This window comes from Arachis ipaensis, chromosome B2 (genome assembly GCF_059453495.1).
Source record: "Arachis ipaensis isolate K30076 ecotype BB chromosome B2, ASM5945349v1, whole genome shotgun sequence".
In the NCBI taxonomy this organism is placed as follows: domain Eukaryota; kingdom Viridiplantae; phylum Streptophyta; class Magnoliopsida; order Fabales; family Fabaceae; genus Arachis; species Arachis ipaensis.
Genome location: NC_142437.1, coordinates 92,544,199 through 92,560,382, shown reverse-complemented (window position 1 = coordinate 92,560,382; position 16,184 = coordinate 92,544,199). Strand labels below are relative to the sequence as shown.

Here is a 16,184-nt window from a genome sequence, read left to right as displayed (position 1 = left end):
GAATCTTCGTGGTATAAGTTAGAACCCATGGATGGCCATTCTTGAGATCCAAAAAGTCTAAACCTTGTCTGTGGTATTCCGAGTAGGATCTGGGAAGGGATGGCTATGACGAGCTTCAAACTCGCGAGTGCTGGGCGTAGTGACAGACGCAAAAGGATAGTAAATCCTATTCCAGTATGATCGAGAACCGACAGATGATTAGCCATGCAGTGACAGCGCATTGGACCATTTTCACAGAGAGGATGGGATGTAGCCATTGACAACGGTGATGCCCTACCTAAAGCTTGCCATGGAAAGGAGTAGGAATGGTTGGATGAAGACAGCAGGAAAGCAGAGGTTCAGAGGAGCGAAAGCATCTCTATACTCTTATCTGAAATTCTCACCAATGAATTACATAAGTATCTATATCCTATTTTAATTATCTTTTAGTACACTATAATCTCTTAATACATTTGAATCTGCCTGACTGAGATTTATAAGGTGACCATAGCTTGCTTCAAGCCGACAATCTCCGTGGAATCGACCCTTACTCACGTAAGGTTTATTACTTGGACGACCTAGTGCACTTGCTGGTTAGTTGTGCGAAGTTGTGACAAAGAATTAAGATTATGAACGTGCGTATAAATTTTTCAGCGCCGTTACCAAGGAATGGAACCGTCACGATTTCTGCACACCAAGTTTTTGGCGCCGTTGCCGGAGATTGTTCGAGTTTGGACAACTGACGGTTCATCTTGTTTCTCAGATTAGGTAATTTTATTTTAATTTTAAGCTTTTTATTTCTTATTTTCGAAAAATAAAAAAAAATCTTCTTTTTTGTTTTTCCCAAAATAATTTTCGAAAAAACCAAAAAAATTTTAATAAAATCATAAAACTAAAAAATAATTTGATGTTTCTTGTTTGAGTCTTGAGTCAAATTTTAAGTTTGGTGTCAATTGCATGTTTTTAAAATTTGTGCATTTTTCGAAAACTCATGCATATGTTCTTCATGATCTTCAAGTTGTTCTTGGCCAGTCTTCTTGTTTGATCTTCATATTTTCTTTTTTTGTGTTTTTTCTTATTTTTCATATGCATTCTTGAATCATTAATGTCTAAAGAATAAGAATTTTTAAGTTTGGTGTCTTGCATGTTTCTTTTTTCTTGAAAATTTTCAAAAATAAGTTCTTGGTGTTTATCTTGACATTCAAAGTGTTCTTGGTGTTCATCTTGAGACTCATAGTGTTCTTGCATGCATCTTTTATTTTAATCCAAAATTTTTATGTTTTGCATCAATTTTATGTTTTTCTCTTTCTTCATTAAAAATTCAAAAATAAAAAAAATATCTTTCCCTTTTTCACTCATAAATTTCGAAAAATTGAGTTGACTTTTTCAAAACTTTTTAAAATTTAGTTGTTTCTTATGAGTCAAGTCAAATTTTCAATTTAAAAATTCTTTTTCTATCTTTTTCAAATCTTTTTCAAAAATCAAATCTTTCTCATTTTCCCTTTCATAATTTTCGAAAATTCCAAAATGATTTTCAAAAATCTTTTTCTTATTTTTATTCCATATTTTCGAATTCAATGCTAACAATTAATGTGATTGATTCAAAAATATTAAGTTTGTTACTTGCCTAGTAAGAAAGGTTCAATCTTTAAACTCTAGAATCATATCTTTTTAGTTTCTTGTTAGTCAAGTAATCAACTTTAATTTTCAAAATCAAATCTTTTTAATTTCCTTTTCAAATCTTTTTTAAAATAAATTTCAATCACATCTTTTTCAAAATCAATTTCAAAATCTTTTCTAACTTTTTATCTTTTTCAAATTTGATTTTCAAATCTTTTTCAATTAACCACTTAACTTTTTGATTGATTCTTATCTTTTTCAAAACTACCTAACTAATTCTATCTCTAATTTTCGAAAATACCTTCCCTCTTTTTCAAAATTTCTCTTTAATTAACTAATTGTTTTAAACTTTAATTTAATTTAATTTCATTTTTCTTTTTAAATTTTCGAATTTCAATTTTAATTTTAAATTAAAACCAAAACTAGTTTTCTTTTCTTTTCAACTATTTTCGAATTCTTCTCCTTCATCTCCTTCTATTTATTTATTCATCTACTAACACATCTCTTCCACCCAAAATTCGAATACCATCCTCCTCTCTGTGTTCGAGTTTTTCTACTCTCCTTCTTATATTCTTCTCTTCTTATACTTGCATAAGGAATCTCTATACTGTGACATAGAGGATTCCATATTTTCTTTTCTGTTTTCTTCTTTTTCATATGAGCAGGAACAAGGATAAAAACATTCTTGTTGAGACTGATCCTGAACCTGAAAGGACTCTGAAGAGGAAGCTAAGGGAAGCTAAAGCACAACTCTCTGGAGAAAATCTGACAGAAATTTTCAAAAAAGAAGACAACATGGCCGAAATAATAACAATGCAAGGAAGATGCTTGGTGACTTTACTGCACCAAATTCCAATTTACATGGAAGAAGCATCTCAATCCCTGCCATTGGAGCAAACAATTTTGAGCTGAAACCTCAATTAGTTTCTTTGATGCAACAAAACTGCAAGTTCCATGGACTTCCATCAGAAGATCCTTTTCAGTTCTTAACTGAATTCTTGCAGATCTGTGACACTGTTAAGACCAATGGGGTTGATCCCGAGGTCTACAGGCTTATGCTTTTCCCGTTTGCTGTAAGAGACAGAGCTAGAGTATGGTTGGACTCTCAACCCAAAGATAGCCTGAACTCTTGGGATAAGCTGGTCAAGGCTTTCGTAGCCAAGTTCTTTCCTCCTCAAAAGCTTAGTAAGCTTAGAGTGGATGTCCAAACCTTCAGACAGAAGGAAGGTGAATCTCTCTATGAAGCTTGGGAGAGATACAAGGAACTGACCAAAAATTGTCCTTCTGACATGCTTTCAGAATGGACCATCCTGGATATATTCTATGATGGTCTGTCTGAACTATCAAAGATGTCACTGGACTATTCTGCAGGTGGATCCATTCACCTAAAGAAAACGCCTGCAGAAGCTCAAGAACTCATTGACATGGTTGCAAATAACCAGTTCATGTACACTTCTGAAAGGAATCCTGTGAGTAATGGGACGCCTCTGAGGAAGGGAGTTCTTGAAATTGATGCTCTGAATGCCATATTGGCTCAGAACAAAATATTGAATCAGCAAGTCAATATGATTTCTCAAAGTCTGAATGGAATGCAAGCTGTATCCAACAATACTCAAGAGGCATCTTCTGAAGAAGAAGCTTATGATCCTGAGAACCCTGCAATAGCAGAGGTGAATTACATGGGTGAAACCTATGGAAAAACCTATAATCCCTCATGGAGAAATCATCCAAATTTCTCATGGAAGGATCAACAAAAGCCTCAACAAGGCTTTAATAATGGTGGAAGAAATAGGTTTAACAATAGTAAACCTTTTCCATCATCCACTCAGCAACAGACAGAGAACTCTGAGCAAAATCCATCAAGCTTGGCAAATATAGTTTCTGATCTATCTAAAGCCACTTTGAGTTTCATGAATGAAACAAGGTCCTCCATTAGAAATTTGGAGGCACAAGTGGGCCAGCTGAGTAAAAGGGTCACTGAAACTCCTCCTAGTACTCTCCCAAGCAATACAGAAGAGAATCCAAAGAAAGAGTGCAAGGCCATAGATTTAACCATCATGGCCGAACCTACAAGGGAGGGAGAGGACGTGAATCCCAGTGAGGAAGACCTCCTAGGACGTCCAGTGATCAATAAGGAGTTTCTCTCTGAGGAACTAAAGGAATCTGAGGCTCATCTAGAGACCATAGAGATTCCTTTGAACCTCCTTATGCCATTCATGAGCTCTGATGAGTATTCTTCTTCTGAAGAGAATGAAGATGTCACTGAAGAGCAAGTTGCCAAGTACCTTGGTGTAATCATGAAGCTGAATGCCAAATTATTTGGTAATGAGACTTGGGAAGATGAACCTCCCTTGCTCATCAATGAACTGAGTGATCTGGATCAACTGACATTGCCTCAGAAGAAACAGGATCCTGGAAAGTTCTTAATACCTTGTACCATAGGTACCATGACCTTTGAGAAGGCTCTATGTGACCTTGGGTCAGGGATAAACCTCATGCCACTCTCTGTAATGGAGAAACTGGGAATCTTTGAGGTGCAAGCTGCTAGAATCTCATTAGAGATGGCAGACAACTCAAGAAAACAGGCTTATGGACAAGTAGAGGACGTACTAGTAAAGGTTGAAGGCCTTTACATCCCTGATGATTTCATAATCCTAGACATTGGGAAGGATGAGGATGAATTCATCATCCTTGGAAGACCCTTCCTAGCCACAGCAAGAGCTGTGATTGATGTGGACAGAGGAGAGTTGGTCCTCCAACTAAATGAGGACACCCTTGTGTTTAAAACTCAAGGATCTCCTTCTGTAACCATGGAGAGGAAGCATGAAAAGCTTCTCTCACTGCAGAGTCAATCAAAGCCCCCACAGTTAAACTCTAAGTTTGGTATTGGGAAGTCTCAACAATGCTCTGAACATCTGTGAGGCTCCATGAGAGCTCACTGTCAAGCTATTGACATTAAAGAAGCGCTTGTTGGGAGGCAACCCAATGTTATTTAATCATATCTATTTTATTTTCTCTTTGTTATTTCGTGTTTTATTAGGTTGATGATCATGTGAAGTCACAAAAACTACTGAAAAATAAAAAATAGAATGAAAAACAGCATTAAAAACAGCACACCCTGGAAGAGGAGCATACTGGCGTTAAACGCCAGTAAGGGGCATCTGGCTGGCGTTTAACGACAGAACAGAGCATGAAACTGGCGTTAAATGCCAGAAATAAGCAGCAGTCTGGCGTTTAAACGCCAGGATTGTACCCAGAGAAAAGCTGGCGTTAAACGCCAGAAACAAGCTCCATTTGGGCGTTTAACGCCAGAAACAAGCATGGAGCTGGCGTTTAACGCCAGAAACAAGCATGGAAGTGGCGTTAAACGCCAGAATTGCACAATAAGGGCGTTTTACACGCCTAATTGAGGCAGGGATGTTAAGTCCTTGGCCCCACTTGATCTGTGGATCCCACAGGATCCCCTCAGGATCTATGGACCCCACAGGATCTCCTCAGGATCTGTGGACCCCACAGGATCCCACCTAACCCTATTCTCTCCTCTTCACACCTTTTCATAACTCTCTTCCCCAAATACCCCTCACCAATCAACTCAATCACTCTTCCCCATCACCTCTTCACCAGTCACATCCATCTTCTCTTCCCGATAAATCCCACCTACCTTCAAATTCAAAATATTTTCCCTCCCAAACCCAACCCTAAATGGCCAACCCTAAACCCCTCCCCACTTCTATATAAACCCCTCATTCCTTCTTCTATTTCACACAACACAACCCTCTCTTCTTCCACTTGGCCGAAACCTACTCTCTTTCCCTCTCCTCCATTTCTCTTCTTCTTCTACTTCTTTCTTTCTTCTTTTGCTCGGGGACGAGCAAACATTTTAAGTTTGGTGTGGTAAAAGCATTGCTTTTTTGTTTTTCCATAACCATTTATGGCACCTAAGGCCAGAGAAACCTCTAGAAAGAAGAAAGAGAAGGCAATTGCTTCCACCTCTGAGTCATGGGAGATGGAGAGATTCAACTCAAAGGTCCATCAAGACCACTTCTATGAAGTTGTGGCCAAGAAGAAAGTGATCCCTGAGGTTCCTTTCAAGCTCAAGAAGAATGAGTATCCGGAGATCCGACTTGAGATCCAAAGAAGAGGTTGGGAAGTTCTCACTAACCCCATTCAATAAGTCGGGATCCTAATGGTTCAAGAGTTCTATGCAAACACATGGATCACTAGGAACCATGATCAAAGTGTGAACCCGAATCCAAAGCATTGGCTTACCATGGTTTAGGGGAAATACTTAGATTTCAGTCCGGAAAATGTAAGGCTGGCGTTCAACTTGCCAATGATGGAAGAAAACGCACGCCCCTACACTAGAAGGGTCAACTTTGATCAAAGGTTGGACCAAGTCCTCATAGACATATGTGAGGAAGGAGCTCAATGGAAAATTGACTCAAGAGGCAAGCCGGTTCAACTAAGAAGGCATGACTTCAAACCAATAGCTAGGGGATGGCTAGAGTTCATTCAACGCTCAATCATTCCTACTAGTAACCGGTCTGAAGTTACTATAGACCGGGCCATCATGATCCATAGTATCATGATTGGAGAGGAGGTGGAAGTTCATGAGATTATACCTCAAGAACTCTACAAGGTGGCTGACAAGTCCTCCACTTGGGCAAGGTTAGCCTTTCCTCACCTCATTTGCCACCTCTGCAATTCGGCTGGAATTGACATAGAGGGAGATATCCTCATTGAAGAGGATAAGCCCATCACTAAGAAAAGGATGGAGCAAATAAGAGATCATGGACCTCAACATGAGCATGAGAAAATTCCTCACCATGAAATCTCTGAGATGCCTCAGGGGATGCACTTTCCTCCACAGAATTATTGGGAGCAAATCAACACTTTCCTAGGAGAATTAAGTTCCAACATGGGACAACTAAGGGTGGAACATCAAGAGCACTCCATCATCCTTCATGAGATTAGAGAAGATCAAAGAGCTATGAGGGAGGAGCAACAAAGGCAAGGAAGAGACATAGAGGAGCTCAAAAGCACCATTAGTTCTTCAAGAAGAGGAAGACGCCACCCTCACTAAGGTGGACTCATTCCTTAATCTCCTTGTCTATTTATTTTCTGTTTTTCGATTTTTGAGCTTTATGTTTATTTATATTTGTGTCTTATTACATGATCATTAGTGTCTAAGTGTCTATGCCTTAAAGTTATGAATATGAATCCATCACCTCTCTTGAATGAAAAATGTTTTAATTACAAAAGAACAAGAAGTACATGGTTTCGAATTCATCCTTGAAACTAGTTTAATTATTTTGATGTGGTGGCAACACTTTTTGTTTTCTGAATGAATGCTTGAACAGTGCATATGTCTTTTGAAGTTGTTGTTTATGAATGTTAAATATGTTGGCTCTTGAAAGAATGATTAAAAGGAGACATGTTATTTGATAATCTGAAAAATCATAAAAATGATTCTTGAAGCAAGAAAAAGCTGTGAATACAAAAGCTTGCAGAAAAAAAAATACGAAAAAAAAATAAATAGCGAAAAAAAGAGAAAAAGAACAAGCAAGCAGAAAAAGCCAAAAGCTCTTAAAACCAAAAGGCAAGAGCAAAAAGTCAATAGCCCTTAAAACCAAAAGGCAAGGGTAATAAAAAGGATCCAAGGCTTTGAGCATCAGTTGATAGGAGGGCCTAAAGGAATAAAATCCTGGCCTAAGCGGCTAAACCAAGCTGTCCCTAACCATGTGCTTGTGGCGTGAAGGTGTCAAGTGAAAACTTGAGACTGAGCGGTTAAAGTCAAGGTCCAAAGCAAAAGAAGAGTGTGCTTAAGAACCCTGGACACCTCTAATTGGGGACTTTAGCAAAGCTGAGTCACAATCTGAAAAGGTTCACCCAGTTATGTGTCTGAGCATTTATGTATCCGGTGGTAATACTAGAAAACAAAGTGCTTAGGGCTACAACCAAGACTCATAAAGTAGCTATGTTCAAGAATCAACATACTAAACTAGGAGAATCAATAACACTATCTGAATTCTAAGTTCCTATAGATGCCAATCATTCTGAACTTCAATGGATAAAGTGAGATGCCAAAACTATTCAAGAGGCAAAAAGCTACAAGTACCGCTCATCTGATTGGAGCTAAGTTTCATTGATATTTTGGAATTTATAGTATATTCTCTTCTTTTTATCCTATTTGATTTTCAGTTGCTTGGGGACAAGCAACAATTTAAGTTTGGTGTTGTGATGAGCGGATAATTTATACGCTTTTTGGCATTATTTTTACATAGTTTTCAGTATACTTTAATTAGTTTTTAGTATATTTTTATTAGTTTTTAATTAAAATTCACATTTCTGGACTTTACTATGAGTTTGTGTGTTTTTCTGTGATTTCAGGTATTTTCTGGCTGAAATTGAGGGACCTGAGCAAAAATCAGATTCAGAGGTTGAAGAAGGACTGCAGATGCTGTTGGATTCTGACCTCCCTGCACTCAAAGTGGATTTTCTGGATCTACAGAACTCCAAATGGCACGATCTCAATTGCGTTGAAAAGTAGACATCTAGGGCTTTCCAGAAATATATAATAGTCCATATTTTACCCAACTTTAGACGACGTAAATTGGCGTTGAACGCCAGTTCCATGCTGCATTCTGGAGTCAAACGCCAGAAACAGGTTGCAAAATGGAGTTAAACGCCAGAAACAGGTTACAAACTGGCGTTCAACTCCAAGAAAGACCTCTACACGTGTAAAGCTCAATGCTCAGCCCAAGCACACACCAAGTGGGCCCCAGAAGTGGATTTCTGCATCAATTACTCATTTCTGTAAACCCTAGTAACTAGTTTAGTATAAATAGGACTTTTAACTATTGTATTTACATCTTTGGAACATCTTTTCATCTCTAGACCTCCATGGGAGGCTGGCCACTCGGCCATGCTTACCCTATTTTCACTTATGTATTTTCAACGGTGGAGTTTCTACACCCCATAGATTAAGGTGTGGAACTCTGCTGTTCCTCATGGATTAATACAAAGTACTACTGTTTTTCTATTCAATTCAAGCTTATTCCGCTTCTAAGATACTCATTCGCACCCAAGAACATGATGAAGGTGATGATTATGTGACGCTCATCATCATTCTCACCTATGAATGCGTGCCTGACAAACACTTTCGTTCTACATGCAAACAAGCTAGAATGAATATCTCTTGGATATCTAATACAGGGGACCGAGTCAGAGATATTAGAATCTTCGTGGTATAAGTTAGAACCCATGGATGGCCATTATTGAGATCCGAAAAGTCTAAACCTTGTCTGTGGTATTCCGAGTAGGATCTGGGAAGGGATGGCTGTGACAAGCTTCAAACTCGCGAGTGCTGGGCGTAGTGCAGACGCAAAAGGATAGTAAATCCTATTCCAGTATGATCGAGAACCGACAGATGATTAGCCATGCAGTGATAGCGCATTGGACCATTTTCACAGAGAGGATGGGATGTAGCCATTGACAACGGTGATGCCCTACATAAAGCTTGCCATGGAAAGGAGTAGGAATGGTTGGATGAAGACAGCAGGAAAGCATAGGTTCAGAGGAACGAAAGCATCTCTATACTCTTATCTGAAATTCTCACCAATGAATTACATAAGTATCTCTATCCTATTTTAATTATCTTTTAGTACACTATATTCTCTTAATACATTTGAATCCGCCTGGCTGAGATTTACAAGGTGACCATAGCTTGCTTCAAGCCGACAATCTCCGTGGGATCGATCCTTACTCACGTAAGGTTTATTACTTGGACGACCCAGTGCACTTGCTGGTTAGTTGTGCGAAGTTGTGACAAAGAATTAAGATTATGAACATGCGTATAAGGTTTTCAGCGCCGTTACCAAGGAATGGAACCGTCACGATTTCTGCGCACCAGGGACGCAATTGAATGTTATCTTTTGGTTGTTGTAAATATGTTGATAGTGTAAATATCTTACTTTTTGGTTGTTTGGTTACTTTTGTTGATACTTAGGTGTTTGTTTTTCTTGTTTGTTAATGTCTTTTGTTTTTACTTTTTACTTTCTTTATGAGCTATCACCCTTGTTGCTTGGAGCTTGGTTGTGAGTATTTTTTAAGGTATGATGAATTCAAGTTGGGATTGCTTCATGGAGTAGGAGAATCAATTTAGGGAGGAACCAATTGCATATGAGCAACACTCATAGCAAAAACCTCCTCTATACTACAACGAGCCAATCCCTCCCCTATGTGAATACCAAATCCAAAGTTATGAAAGATACCCCCTACATGACCCCAACCACCAAACCTTCAAGTACCACACCCTCCACCTCCATGGAATCAAGATACTTATATACCTTACCATCAACCATATGAATCTCCATATCTTTACACACCACCTCAATACCTTCACCCACATAATGCACCGTCCAACTTTACAACCTTTCTCCCAACCTTTGAACCTTCTATTCCATCAAATTGTGAAGTTCTCTAACCCTTGCCCCAAGAACAACAAGACTTTCAAGCATTTTTCCAAGATCAAGAAGGGTTCTGAAAGAAGCAAGGGGAGTTCATTGCTACCATAGCCGAAGCGGTCAACCGCTTGGCCTCACTACACTCGACCACTCAAGACATCCCCCTTGAAGAAAGCGGAGGATCAACTAAGGAGTGTAGAGAGGAGGGGAACATGAAGTCTCAAGGGAAAGAAGAGGAGATAGGACAAGAGTCACAAGAGGAGGAAAGTAATGCTAGTGAACCGGAAGAGGTGAATGGAGAATTGGGGGAGTTTGATCAAGAAGTGGATTGTATTAGCAATGATTTTTTGTCCACCTTGGTCAACCCCCTCAATGATCTTGGGAAACTTTCCCCTCTTGAGTTTGAGAGAGAAAGGGAAGAGCTAGAAAAGAGTGGTGAGGAAGAGGTAGACATCCAAGAAGTGGAAGCATTCATGCAAGAGTCCAAGAGAGTGACTCCAAACCGAGGGCAATTTGAATGGGTAACAATTTCTTCCATGAGCTTCATAGGCCCACACCAATATGCTCTCTTTGAAACGGACCACCAACTTAAGGTGCTTCTTGGAGTGTTAAATGTTGAAGGTGCTTGGAGAGGTTGTTTATCCCATGGTGCATGTGAAAGTCAACAAGAGGATGATAGAGAAACCAAAGTATGGGATCCGGGCATACATCTTTGCAACCAACAATTTTGGATCCCAATTTCTTGCTTGAGGTTGCTTGAGAACTTAATGTACTTCGTTTGGGATCCTGGAGGCCCAATCAAGAGCAAACATGGGTGGCAACTCAAGGACGAGTGGAAACATAAGCCACCATGACACAAGCTTCACCCAAAGTCCAACTTGAGGACTTAAAACCAAAGTGCTATGTGGGAGACACCCCCACCATGGTAATATCTTTTCAACTCTTCTTTCTTTTTTAGCTTTTGTTTATTGAATTTTACCGCTTTAATTAGCTTAATTTGATTGCATTCTAGGTTTAAATTAGTTGTATTTTATATCTGATCATGTATTTTTGAAGAATGATGTGTTTTGGGATTGAAAACCTTTGATTGATATGATGGTTAATACCTTATAGGCTTTAAAAATATTGTAGAAACAGAGTTCTGTGCATGCGCACAGCCTTGTGCGTACGCACACTTCCTCTGTTTTTCCCCATCTGTGCGTGCGCACAGAAGTTGTGTACGCACACTCGTTGTAACACACTCTGTCTACAGCACTCGCACCCTCTATGCACGCGCACCCCACCACATTTTCATTCTGTGCGTGCGCACAAATACTTGTGCGTACGCACACATGGTCATTTTGCCCTGTTCTAAAAAAAAGAGTGTTCTGTGCGTGCGCACATGCCTGTGCACGCGCACACGTCTTGAGACCCTATCTGCCAGCAGCACTCCCACGTCTTGTGCGTATGAACGCCCCCAAATTTTTGCTGGTGTGCGTACGCACGGGTCGCGTTCTGGGTAGTAATTTGAAAGCTGCCTTGTTGCGCCACTCCCCCACCCACTTTCTTCTTTCCTTCTTTCTTCTTCTACTCCCCTACCCCAGCCAAACCCCGCCCCATCCTTCCGGCGACCACCACCATCACCTTCCGACTGCCGCCACTGGCGCCAGAACCACCACCGTCACCACGTCCCTCTCTCTTTCCCTTTCTTCTTCTTCTTCTTCTTCTTCTTCTTCTTCTTCTCTCTTTCTTCTCTTCTCCGGTGAAACTCCGTTGCCGTGAGCCTTCCAGTGGCTATCACAAGTGCCACTATTACCTCTCTTTCTTTTCCACCCTCCAACTTTTCAATTTTCTTGTTTTACACTTCTTTGTTTTGTTTATTTACTTGCTTAATTTTTATCTTCTTTGTTTAGTTTTGATAATCTAGCTTGAGTTTGCTTAATTGTTGTTTGTTGAATTACAAGTGTTCCAATTTTTGACTTATGGGTTGTTCATGATTGAAATTTTGGCTTGAATTGATGAATATGTGCACCGCATACCATGTGTTTGTTTAAATGCCTGAATGAACTTTTTGTTTAATGCATGTGTTGTAGCTACCATATGTGTTAGACTATATCCTTGTTTGGCATTCTAATCAAGAATTGTGCACTTTTAAATGATTATGATGTTATTTTGGATTGAAATTTCAATAATGTACTTGTTTAATACTTTGAGTTGCTAACACCAAATTGATATGAAAGGTGACATTTGACTTCTTTTTTGTGGAAGTTTTAACAAGTACATATTGAATTTAGTGAATTGAATTGAATTGCTTGTTCATCAAGGTTTTTAAGTCAATATAATCACATCATGAGGTATTTGCTCCTTGTTAATGCTTTGCATTTATTTGAGTTGAACAAGAGGATGATAGAGAAACCAAAGTATGGGATCCGGGCATACATCTTTGCAACCAACAATTTTGGATCCCAATTTCTTGCTTGAGGTTGCTTGAGAGCTTAATGTACTTCGTTTGGGATCCTGGAGGCCCAATCAAGAGCAAACATGGGTGGCAACTCAAGAACGAGTGGAAGCATAAGCCACCATGACACAAGCTTCACTCAAAGTCCAACTTGAGGACTTAAAACCAAAATGCTATGTGGGAGACACCCCCACCATGGTAATATCTTTTCAACTCTTCTTTCTTTTTTAGCTTTTGTTTATTGAATTTTACCTCTTTAATTAGCTTAATTTGATTGCATTCTAGGTTTAAATTAGTTGTATTTTATATCTGATCATGTATTTTTGAAGAATGATGTGTTTTGGGGTTGAAAACCTTTGATTGATATGATGGTTAATAACTTATAGGCTTTAAAAATATTGTAGAAACAGAGTTCTGTGCATGCGCACAGCCTTGTGCGTACGCACACTTCCCCTGTTTTTCCCCATCTGTGCGTGCGCACAGAAGTTGCGTACGCACACTCGTTGTAACACACTCTGTCCACAGCACTCGCACCCTCTATGCACGCGCACCCCACCACATTTTCATTCTGTGCGTACGCACACATGGTCATTTTGCCCTGTTATAAAAAAAAGAGTGTTCTGTGCGTGCGCACATGCCTATGCGCGCGCACACGTCTTGAGACCCTATCTGCCAGCAGCACTCACACGTCTTGTGCGTATGAACGCCCCCAAATTTTTGCTGGTGTGCGTACGCACGGGTCGCGTTCTGGGTAGTAATTTGAAAGCTGCCTTGTTGTGCCACTCCCCAGCCACTTTCTTCTTTCCTTCTTTCTTCTTCTACTCCCCTACCCCAGCCAAACCCCGTCCCATCCTTCCGGCGACCACCACCATCACCTTCCGACCGCCGCCACTGGCGCCAGAACCACCACCGTCACCACGTCCCTCTCTCTTTCCCTTTCTTCTTCTTCTTCTTCTTCTTCTTCTTCTTCTTCTTCTTCTTCTTCTTCTTCTTCTTCTTCTTCTTCTCTCTTTCTTCTCTTCTCCGGCGAAACTCCGTCGCCGTGAGCCTTCCAGTGGCTATCACAAGTGCCACTATTACCTCTCTTTCTTTTCCACCCTCCAACTTTTCAATTTTCTTGTTTTACTCTTCTTTGTTTTGTTTATTTACTTGCTTAATTTTTATCTTCTTTGTTTAGTTTTGATAATCTAGCTTGAGTTTTCTTAATTGTTGTTTGTTGAATTACAAGTGTTCCAATTTTTGACTTATGGGTTGTTCATGATTGAAATTTTGGCTTGAATTGATGAATATGTGCACCGCATACCATGTGTTTGTTTAAATGCCTGAATGAACTTTTTGTTTAATGCATGTGTTGTAGCTACCATATGTGTTAGACTATATCCTTGTTTGGCATTCTAATCAAGAATTGTGCACTTTTAAATGATTATGATGTTATTTTGGATTGAAATTTCAATAATGTACTTGTTTAATACTTTGAGTTGCTAACACCAAATTGATATGAAAGGTGACATTTGACTTCTTTTTTGTGGAAGTTTTAACAAGTACATATTGAATTTAGTGAATTGAATTGAATTGCTTGTTCATCAAGGTTTTTAAGTCAATATAATCACATCACGAGGTATTTGCTCCTTGTTAATGCTTTGCATTTGTTTGAGTTGAACAAGAGGATGATAGAGAAACCAAAGTATGGGATCCGGGCATACATCTTTGCAACCAACAATTTTGGATCCCAATTTCTTGCTTGAGGTTGCTTGAGAGCTTAATGTACTTCGTTTGGGATCCTGGAGGCCCAATCAAGAGCAAACATGGGTGGCAACTCAAGGACGAGTGGAAGCATAAGCCACCATGACACAAGCTTCACTCAAGGTCCAACTTGAGGACTTAAAACCAAAATGCTATGTGGGAGACACCCCCACCATGGTAATATCCTTTCAACTCTTCTTTCTTTTTTAGCTTTTGTTTATTGAATTTTACCTCTTTATTTAGCTTAATTTGATTGCATTCTAGGTTTAAATTAGTTGTATTTTATATCTGATCATGTATTTTTGAAGAATGATGTGTTTTGGGGTTGAAAACCTTTGATTGATATGATGGTTAATACCGTATAGGCTTTAAAAATATTGTAGAAACAGAGTTCTGTGCATGCGCACAGCCTTGTGCGTACGCACACTTCCTCTGTTTTTCCCCATCTGTGCGTGCGCACAGAAGTTGTGTACGCACACTCGTTGTAACACACTCTGTCCACAGCACTCGCACCCTCTATGCACGCGCACCCCACCACATTTTCATTCTGTGCGTCCGCACAAATACTTGTGCGGACGCACACATGGTCATTTTGCCCTGTTCTAAAAAAAAGAGTGTTCTGTGCGTGCGCACATGCCTATGCGCGCGCACACGTCTTGAGACCCTATTTGCCAGCAGCACTCATACGTCTTGTGCGTATGAACGCCCCCAAAATTTTGCTGGTGTGCGTACGCACGGGTTGCTTTCTGGGTAGTAATTTGAAAGCTGCCTTGTTGCGCCACTCCCCCACCCACTTTCTTCTTTCCTTCTTTCTTCTTCTACTCCCCTACCCCAGCCAAACCCCGCCCCATCCTTCTGGCGACCACCACCATCACCTTCCGACTGCCGCCACTGGCGCCAGAACCACCACCGTCACCACGTCCCTCTCTCTTTCCCTTTCTTCTTCTTCTTCTTCTTCTTCTTCTTCTTCTTCTTCTTCTTCTTCTTCTTCTTCTTCTTCTTCTTCTTCTTCTCCAGCGAAACTCCGTCGCCGTGAGCCTTCCAGTGGCTATCACAAGTGCCACTATTACCTCTCTTTCTTTTCCACCCTCCAACTTTTCAATTTTCTTGTTTTACTCTTCTTTGTTTTGTTTATTTACTTGCTTAATTTTTATCTTCTTTGTTTAGTTTTGATAATCTAGCTTGAGTTTGCTTAATTGTTGTTTGTTGAATTACAAGTGTTCCAATTTTTGACTTATGGGTTGTTCATGATTGAAGTTTTGGCTTGAATTGATGAATATGTGCACCGCATACCATGTGTTTGTTTAAATGCCTGAATGAACTTTTTGTTTAATGCATGTGTTATAGCTACCATATGTGTTAGACTATATCCTTGTTTGGCATTCTAATCAAGAATTGTGCACTTTTAAATGATTATGATGTTATTTTGGATTGAAATTTCAATAATGTACTTGTTTAATACTTTGAGTTGCTAACACCAAATTGATATGAAAGGTGACATTTGACTTCTTTTTGGTGGAAGTTTTAACAAGTACATATTGAATTTAGTGAATTGAATTGAATTGCTTGTTCATCAAGGTTTTTAAGTCAATATAATCACATCACGAGGTATTTGCTCCTTGTTAATGCTTTGCATTTGTTTGAGTTGAACAAGAGGATGATAGAGAAACCAAAGTATGGGATCCGGGCATACATCTTTGCAACCAACAATTTTGGATCCCAATTTCTTGCTTGAGGTTGCTTGAGAGCTTAATGTACTTCGTTTGGGATCCTGGAGGCCCAATCAAGAGCAAACATGGGTGGCAACTCAAGGACGAGTGGAAGCATAAGCCACCATGACACAAGCTTCACTCAAAGTCCAACTTGAGGACTTAAAACCAAAATGCTATGTGGGAGACACCCCCACCATGGTAATATCCTTTCAACTCTTCTTTCTTTTT

At 39.6% G+C, this 16,184-nt stretch overlaps 1 non-coding gene across 1 annotated transcript; it reads right to left on the bottom strand.

The window, feature by feature from the left end:
* Positions 1-2,786: 2,786 nt before the first annotated feature.
* LOC148574855 (small nucleolar RNA R71) lies at positions 2,787-2,894 on the bottom strand. The gene has a single exon (XR_015906758.1). It is a non-coding gene; the product is annotated as a small nucleolar RNA R71 (small nucleolar RNA).
* Between the last annotated feature and the right edge of the window lie 13,290 nt (positions 2,895-16,184).